Here is a 9,988-nt window from a genome sequence, read left to right as displayed (position 1 = left end):
TTTCCATTTCTGTATATGGAATAAGATGTATTTTTGCGGGGCCTGGAGTCTTCTTCGTACCATTGTGGAGAAAGAATGAAGTTTTAATCAGTTTTTATTGAAATTTGTTTGGGAGGGTAAACAGCAAATAACATAGCGGTCAATACTTTTGATTTTTTTTTTTTTTTTTCAGCTATGGTGTTCACTGTATGGGGAAAATCTTTGTTATAGGTTTTGCATATGTGGGAATGTGTTAATGTTTTACTTTGTTTAATTACTTTTATATGTGTTCTAGGACAAGGGGGTGATCTGAATTTTTGGTTCTTTTTCAAACATTTCATCAAACCCCTTAGGTGTCTTGAACCCCAGGGGACTGAACTCTAATACAATACACTGCATTGCTAATTCATAGATTTCTATTACAGGCTGCTAGCCATGGTAATATCCACTAGCTGTCTCCTAATAAGCACATAACTGGAGATTGGGGCTAGCAAGAGGCAAACTGCCACACACTCCTGGGAGGTGCATTTGCTTGAAAGTCACTAAGTATGTCATATGGTACAAGCATGTGTCTGCCGAGAGAAAATGAAAGGAGTAGAGCTGTATAGTGGTGAATAAAGAAGCTGAGAACAGAATCCATAAGTAATGCCCTTTTCTTTCTCAGGCCCTTGTTAACCAAGCAGCGCTTACCCAGGTCTATGATTAAACTCTAAACAGGCCCTCTCTTGGGAATCACTTAGACTTTATTTCAGAAGTTTGTGATTCATTTGCTTAGGTCCTACTCACAAAACATCTTGAATACTTTTCCTTATGCTCACAGCTCCATCTTTGTGTCAGGAGCTGTTCTCCCCCCAATCTGTGCCCTTAAGAGCCCTTACTATTTCATAGGACTGACTGGAAATCTCTACAGAGATAGGACTTAGCCTTGAGAAACCCTACAAAGCCACCCTCCTAAAATGATAAAACTCAGTCCATTGCTTCTCATGAATGAACTATGTAGGCCACACTACAAGCCTTAGGACAACCATACTTCATACAAATAATAGCTTAGACTAGTTCATCCACAGCCCCACAATAGAACTTAGCTACAGTCTTTCTCTGGTATAAGTCCAGCACAATCCACCCCTCCTTGGTTCCCTTTAGACTGAAGATCTTCTCCACAGCCCTGGAAGACTCTTCTAGAACCAACCCCATATCAGGATGGCAGTCAGCCAGTACCACATCAGTGGTGACCTCCACAAAGGACCTCATGAAACTTCTTCTCTGCCTCACTAAATGAAGAAGCCAAACCCCTACTAATCTTAGAGACTCTCTCCAATGCACCAGACAACCCTCCACATAGTTTCTTCTAGTCCCTGCATCACATCTCCCAGTCTCCAACTCACCACTACTCCTCAAGTGGATCTGTTCTATGTCTAATTTTGGCCATACCCATTTCCATCAGATGTAATGGCTGATCTCTTCCAATGATTAGGTGTGTTAATGGCATGAGCAGTCAACTGACTAAAGTCTGTCAAATGCAAATTGATCATGCTGAATATCAATGTTTAGCATGATCGCCCGCCTACTATTGGCTGATTCTTATTTAACTTTCTTGGACTCAAGTTTAGTTGTTCATGTTGATGGTGGGATTATTCCTGCAAACAATCCCATCATCATTCAGATGGCCATTCAAAATCTAATGTATATATTTGGCCCTTGGCCATCAGCAGCTACTCTTTGCACCACATGTAGATCTCGTACACTCTCTGACAATGATGTGAAAGCTCTACTTTTCATATTATGTTTGACTTCCGCATGGTGACAAAATGCAATGCGATTTTTATGAAAGTTCTGTACGTATTTCCCCATGTAGCTAACAGTCAAGGAGCCATTTCCAGGGCTAACAATAGCAGTATGTCATGGTGGCATCACATGGCATTACAACCTGCAAAGTAAACAAAATGTGTATAGTCATATACATGTATGTAAATGCAGAGGCAAACCATTGATCAGTCTCTCAGTGAACATGCTGTAAGAACATAAGGTTCACCCTCCTACAGATTTACAGAAATGACAATGCCTCTGAAATCATCGTTCCAAAAAGTTTCTTGATAATAGTGAATTCTATAAAAAGTAACATAATGAGGAAGGGGGCAGCACATGGATTGTGATCTCATATCTCAGAATTTCTTTCCACGTGGGGGGAGGAGTGGATGACAACATCTGGAGTAGTACAAGCTTCCACCCCACATACACACTGCTATGTCAGTAGTCTCCACCCAGCACATTTCACTAACATGCCCCTGCACATCCACACTGACTAATGAGCCATCTACAGGGATTGTAGTCAGCACAGGACATTCACACTGCACTCATCACACTGGCTGCATCACAGTATTGAGAAACTGCAGAGTGGATTATTATATCTTCCAGTAATGTGGATTTTATACTGAAGCTGCCAGGACACTGGTAAGTAGTGCTCTGCTGCTGACATTTAAGGTCTCATACCTGTTTATAGTAGAATAGGTATGTGTTTTACAACTACAATAACGTCTGTACCTTCTCATTGTGTTGTTTCGGGACATGTAGTACTACATTGGTTTGGACACACTTTATCGATTACCTTTGGGAACTGCACAAATATAACTTTCCTATTGTGTTTTCTTCTAATATCCTTCTGGGAAGAATTTTAAAACCCACCACCTGCTTTCTACTGACAAGTCCTAAAGTATGTGTGGAGAATTTGATACTCAATGTAGCCCTGGGGTTCATCAGATTGCTCCAATACAGGTTTTTAGATGATAGCATATTTTAGAGAGCTGAAATGTATGTGATATTGGGAAATCACTATTTGTAAGCTAAAACCAGAAGTGAAATAACAAACAAATGGTATATTTGCTACATTGCAATTCTAGACAATATGTACATACTGTACGAACATTATCTGATCACCTTTCTGCAATTGGACAAATATAAGGCAGGGGCAATATGGGACAACTGTGCTGCAGAACTTCCAGCAGGGACTTGGTGTGTTCCTCTGCAGGCAGGAGGTGGTGCAAGGGTTAAATTGCCTGCAATATATATATATTTTCATTGTGTGACCCGGAGCAACTGATTAATACATTTGTAATACAGTTGGATGACATTTCTCTTATTCCCTTATGTATTGCTCAATTGACATACAAGTTACACTCGATGGTATAATTCCATATAGTTTTGTATTAATGAGCCTGTATGGTGGCACAGGGAGTTCTTATGGTAGGCTCTACATATGGTATCTCCTATATTTAGCTATAGAACATGCTACTAGAAATTGTTATGCTCTGCACACAGTAGGACATACAGTGCGAGATTATATATGGCACATTACCGTATATTAGCTACATCTTGTCACTAGATAAGCTAACAACATGCTATTCAGTGCACACTTATCAGCCCAAAATGTATTTGGTCATTTGGGCTTTCGGCCAGTGGACTAGTTTGGAAAGTGAAAGACACTCGTATAACTTCCAGGACGGAAGCCATTTACAGAAATTATTTTATAGAGTCACATTGCAGTAAAAGGATAAAAATAAGATATTAAAGTAAATCTCATATTGATTATTATACAGCTACAATATTCGAATGTGTTTCCCAACCGAAGTGATGATTCATATGTGGCTTCGAATTCGATCTTAATCTTTGACTGACATGGGTATCACTGATCCTGCCTATGTATATATAGTATATATACAGTTACATTCTATAGCGACCAATTATTCCCCTCTCCAGATGTGACAGATCTTTTCTATGATCTTCACAGTGGTAGACCTATAGATGGTCTATATGTACATATATACAGACCTATACACATGGACTGAATGAAGAAATGTTTAGCAAAAAGATTACCGATTTTTCCTGCTGCGTAACATCATCATTCTGTCTCTGCTCCAGGCAACAGTATTCTCAAAAATGCACTAAGGCCCCTTGCAGAAGACGTTTTGCGAGTTCAGTGTGTTGTTTGGATGTTTCCCAGCTAGCACAGTGACCCATTCATTTGTATTGTCCCACGGACATGACCGTTTATTACACGGATCAGAGTCCGGGCTGCAAAACTCAGGTCCTATTCCTGTCGGGTTTTGCAGCCATGCTTCCACGGCTCCTATTCATTGAATGAATGGGGCTGCAGGATGTACGGCCGGCACATGGCTAAGAATAAGGCCCCACATTGCGGAAATGCTACTTTTTTGTTGTTGCAGATTTTGCTGTGGTTTTGGTTGAGCCAAACTTGGGATGGATTGAGCAGAAAGAATAAGTGTTTCCTTTATATTTCCCATTCCTTTTATAGCCACTCCTGAGTTTGGCTTAAAAAAAAAATGTAGTAAAATGTGCAACAAAAAGCTTGCCGCAGTGTGGGATGATCAGGGAATTTTACTGTGTTTTACAGCACCTGCAAAGTGGATGGGATTCTGGCTAACCGCATACATGCATTACATTAAAAAAATCTGCAGCAGAAATGCTGTGATTTCAAAAACACGAGTGTTTTTGCAAATAGCAGCATGTTAGTTATACCTATGGAGATGCTAGTGTTTTCGGATAGGTATAATAATCGGAGACCCAGGGGAGGATACAAACATAAAAAACACTGTTACTTACCTCTCTTGGGCTCCGATGCACTTCCCACTGATGTCGGCCATCTTGAATGATGGACCGGACGTCACTTGAGCGGGGGCTTGTTTCGCGACGCATAAGGACACAAGCCCAGCCCACGTGACATCTGTGATGTCACCCAAATAGGCCTTTAGACTTCCAGAGCCAGGAGAGGTAAGTAACAGTGCTTTTTATGTTCCCTCACCATACCCTGGGCCTCCAATCATTATACTCGGGGGTCTGAAATGACCCCCAAGTATAATGATAGTGTTTGTGGGGTTCGAGGGCCCGTGGCCTCACTTACCAATCCTGGTTCCTGCTCACAGCCGCCTCTGTAGAAGGGGAAGTACAGGCCGCCGTGAGCAGGAGCCAGGATCGGTAAGTAAATAGGGCCCGTTACCTGTTGGAGATACTATTAAAAAAAAATCCAGCTGCCTTTGAGCCCCCTAATGTCCCGGGTCCTGTGGCAGCCACTACCACTGCTACCCTGATAGTTACGCCCCCTGAAGGCTAGATTCATATCTGTGTTGGAATCTCCCATGAAGAGGGACAGCTTTGTGCCACTTTGATACAAAGGAGATCTTGCATTGGGCCTGGAACAACCCTATACAATATTGCACCTAACTACACTCTGACATATATACATATGACATTTCAGAAATACCAGTGTAAGGAATAAGAGTTGACTCTCAAACCTTTTTTCATGAACTAAAATTCTAAGATGGTTTCTGTACAATTCAGCAGATCATTGTCACTCATTGCCAGTTGCGGAAAAGAACAGGATAAAACTAAACTGGCAACAAATTTAATAAGCTTGAGTTGTCAGACTGTGCTTTTTAGTGTTCAGGGTGGTGACACATGGGTGTTTATCTTGCAGACTATTTCAGCCAGAAAGTACTGACAGGTAGACCTAAAGAGGGAAAGCCCCGAGACCTATTATGTTCTCAAGTCTCCTAATGGCTGCAGTGTAGATAATCTGTATCAGTTTAATCTACTGTGTCTTAACAATTGTTGCTACCTGCGTGATTGCAAATTCTGATAGATTGCATTGTATCAACAAGATATACATTGTTTTATATAGCAGCCTGTACACACAGGTAGCTATGTATTCACCCCTGTGGCTTTGTACACAGTTACACACCACTGTGTTTCAATAGGAGAATTTGATTGGAAACTGAGAATGATGAAAACCTCTGATAATGATGATGAACAAATTAACAGGAATATTGAAATTCAACATGCCTGACTCTTCTATCTCCCTCCCCTGCCATCCAATTGTCATCTCATTTTTGAGATGGCCGCCTCTTTTTAACCTTCAGTTGTGTAGAACTGTGATGGTCACTTGTGATCTGTTTCTTTCTATAAGTTACAACTGCCCAGCACTGCTACAATGCCTGTAGAAGATGGCATTGCATTTTGATTTACATGTTGAACAGCCATATTCTATGTTTCTTTACATTGCAGAAGAAGGCTTTTAGGCTTAACATGACTGTGGTGCAAAATGTCCATTTTTCACAGCCATTTTGCACCTGAGGGGCGCCTGGATCTCTGATGCATTACAGTGTTGGCCATATAAATAGCTCCCATTTACAGTCATTAAAAGTAATATGGCTGCGTAACAATCGTCCTGTGAATGTAGGTTGATCCACAGGATGGTCCACTGTGAAATGTCCACAGCAGACCCATCTGTGGCAAAAAAAAATCAGCTGGTTTTCTCCGTAGCTTTCAGCATTGCATATGTTGAAGACAGTGGCCAAACACACAACAATAATTGACATATTGCGTGTACAAAACCTGCAGAGCAAGACACTTTGTACTGTTGTTTTTCCAGAAGAGTGTGGCATATGTTTACATCCCATTACATGGCTATTGTGCATAGCATCAAGATGTCTGCAGGCCCTGTGTGCCCCCAACCTTATCGCTTTTCATTAGTTAACCACTTTTGCTGAGTTGGCGTATACCCCAATATATGAGTATATTCCATATTTGCAGAACTGCTTAATTAATTCCTGGCTTTAGCTAAAAGAAAAGCTGCAGCAAAATGTGCAAAACCTTGTGCGTTTCTAACCTACGACAAAAATCAGTTTAGTTTTCCTTCTTCACAGTTAGCAAGAAGAAAATTAGGTTTATTCCAGTTCGTCCATTGGATCAGAACCTAATTTCATGGGTACAAAGGCGTCCTTTGTATTGAGTGGTGTTTCACACATGGAGGGTGGTCACTGAATATACCTTGAACACTGACTGTCACTGTTATTTGAGAAGATAGCGTGAAACTGTTGCCTTTGGCCATGTAAACAGCAACTGGCTGCCTGTAATCTGTGAAACAGCCTTGGAGCTCTATCTTCATTGGGGGATGGATAACGTCAACATGAAGACCACAGTAATTTGCTTCGTGAATAGGAATTGTGCACATTCTACACTAGCTTTCATACAGATGATATTTTCCCATTAAATAGAATTCATAGGGTATCAAGCTAGCAATTTTTAATGATTTTTGCAGTATTATGGAAATATATGAGAGGTTTAACTTAAAATGTACGGTTTGTGCTGTAGAAAGTAAGAAATGCCTGTCAGGGCTTCCAGTCATTTGACTAGGTCACAAGATTTAGGGTTATGCTGTATTGCCACGACAAGTGGTTTCGGATGTTAAAATTGCATTAATTGTAATAAACCAGTGAAGTTTGCAGCCTTAGGCCGGGGCCCAACGTGTTGGAAATGCCGCAGAAAAAAAAAGCAGCGTTTTACCATCACTGCAAGGTGGATGGAATTCTAAAGAAAAAATATATGCTGCAGACACGCTGCAATTTCCAAAACCGTCTGGGATTTTGTACAGGCTTCAACTGTATCAGTTATAAGTGGAGCTGTATGGTTAAAGCGCCCCTGCTGCTTTAGTCACCTTATGCTTGGTTAACATCTGCGTTCGGTATTCCATTCAGGGAGTCGGCATGGGGACTCCCCGAACGGAATATTGAACACAACTGCAAGCGCTGTGCAGTGAAGGCACACGGACCCCATAGACTATAATGGGGTCAGTGTGCTGGCCGCACGCTGCCCGCACGAATCATGCGGGCAGGGAAGTAGATTGTGAACTACTTTCCTGTCCTCATGATCCCTGCGGAGATCTGGTGGCAAGCACACGGACCCCATTATAGTCTATGGGGTCCGTGTGCTTTCACTGGCACAGTAATTGCAGTTCGTTGCACACTGATTGCAGATGTGAACCAAGCATCACCGACCATAAACTACTCAGATACTCATAAGGCCAGAACCTACCTTACTATTAAATCACAATACACTTCCAGCAGGGTAAGAATATTACAAAATTGCTGTATGTTATTCACAAGTGTGGGTTCACCAAAGCTAAATCTACACTATAAGAGGATAATCCTTTTGATTTCAGCAGCTTCCTTTTATTGACTATTATGTGTTATTAGGTATAATCGGTTTCTTTAATCTTCACTAAGTAGATACAGTGTGTGTTTATTGTAGTGGGTGTGTGTTCAATATTTATCTCGGTGCAAGGCTTTGCACTGATGACTGCGATCCGCAGGGTACAGGTTGCAGCACATTTTGCTCACAAAGGGATTTTGGTGACTCTGGTTCATTACATGGATGTCTTTTGTTGTGTAAAATAAGCTAAAAATGTATATGTTCGTCTCTCTTTATATGTTTCCTCAGATTATTATCACATTATCACAAATTTGATTATTTATCAGATGAGCATATATCATGCTCCATATTCCAGGAACAAGAGCCATATGTAAGACCTTGTAGAATAAATACTCGTACATGGTCATTTGATGTCCAAACACTAGATATGAAACAGAGGTAGCCTTGTTAGAACAAATTTGATACCATCTTTCAATGTTTTTAAGCAATTCAGAATGGTGTTTAAAAAACAAAAGTGATCCTCGCCTCATCCATGTGCTGTTCTCACTCTGATATTTCTCTGTTCTAATGATCTCGGCACTGTCTGATGTACTGATGACAAACAATATGGATATGTGACTGGTGCAAACAATGATTCTTAACTCTGCAAAGAGCCATTAAAATGTATATCATAGGCCCGGTTCACATTTGCATTCGGATTTCCGTTTGGGGACCCCCCAGAATGGAAACCTATACGCATAAAAAAGTGGTTCCCTAAGGAAACCCGTGGACCCCATAGACTATAATGGGGACCATATGGTTTCCGCATTAAACATGTGAAGAGAAAACTTTTGAAGAAACTGAGCGGAAACCATACGGACCCCATTATAGTCTATGGGTCCGCGGGGTTCCCAGGTAACCGCTTTTTTACACGTATAGGTTTCTGAATGCAGATGACCAATTTATATTTTACTGGCACAGTTCAAACAGGATATGTTCACAATTTTGTTGCAGTTTCTGTCAGAAATTATAGACAATAAAGTCCTGCATACAGCACCCCATTATAGATACATATATATAGTCAATCAGGATCCGCTTGTGTTTGTCATATGATGGAACCATCTTTGCCTGCATTACTGTTTTTCAGTTCCAATAACGCAACAGAAAATGAAAGACCAACAAAAACCCCAATAGCAACCATTGACTAACAGGTTCCTGGTATTTATCAAGCCCTTACTTGTCACAGCTAGGTCTGGCAGATTATGAAAGTGTCTATTTTTAACCTAAGGACTACAATTCTATACATTACGTGTTAAACAGCATAAAGTGGTTAGAATAAGAATGTGCAGATATCTTCTAGAAATCACAGGGACTCTTGTACATGAGTTGTTTTTGTAACTACAACAGCCATGATTTCCTAATCTCCTTCAGCCCCTTTTCACAGAGTGTAAGTGCATTTCCATTGCATTTCTCAGTGAACCCTTTTTAATGAATTTTGGTTCAATGTAATGATTCTTCTCATTTCTCACTTGCTAGCTACAAATGTATAGAAGACGGACATTTCATGGCAGTCAACAATAGAATGAAACTTGATTTCCCTGATCTATGCTGAATGACACATTTGAAGGTGGATTCTATTTTTCTATAGCATGAGTAAATTATAGGTTATGGAACTCAGTTGTATTGGATGTCTATGGGAAAACCTTGAGGCAGATAACCACCTGTAATAAAAGTTTGAACCAACAGTGTAAATAATATTAATATAATATGAATTATAGCCATACACATATGATATAGATAGAACGCACCCACTGGGATTTGCCAAACAGTTAATGCGTACTGGGGCCTTCTGTCCTCCTATAGGAAATGTCTATGTTCACAATCAGCTAAACTGGTTGAAAAGCATTGAAAACATACGGATGGCAATCTGGCACTTAAAAACGCAGATTGGTATTGTCATAACTGGATTTCTTCACTTGAGATAAAAGTTGGCAGAATCCAATTTCAATGGAATTGGGCCATGATTTTA

Source organism: Leptodactylus fuscus, chromosome 2 (assembly GCF_031893055.1).
Source record: "Leptodactylus fuscus isolate aLepFus1 chromosome 2, aLepFus1.hap2, whole genome shotgun sequence".
In the NCBI taxonomy this organism is placed as follows: Eukaryota; Metazoa; Chordata; class Amphibia; order Anura; family Leptodactylidae; genus Leptodactylus; species Leptodactylus fuscus.
The sequence above is the reverse complement of the archived record's forward strand: the minus strand, read 5'-3'. Positions refer to the sequence as shown.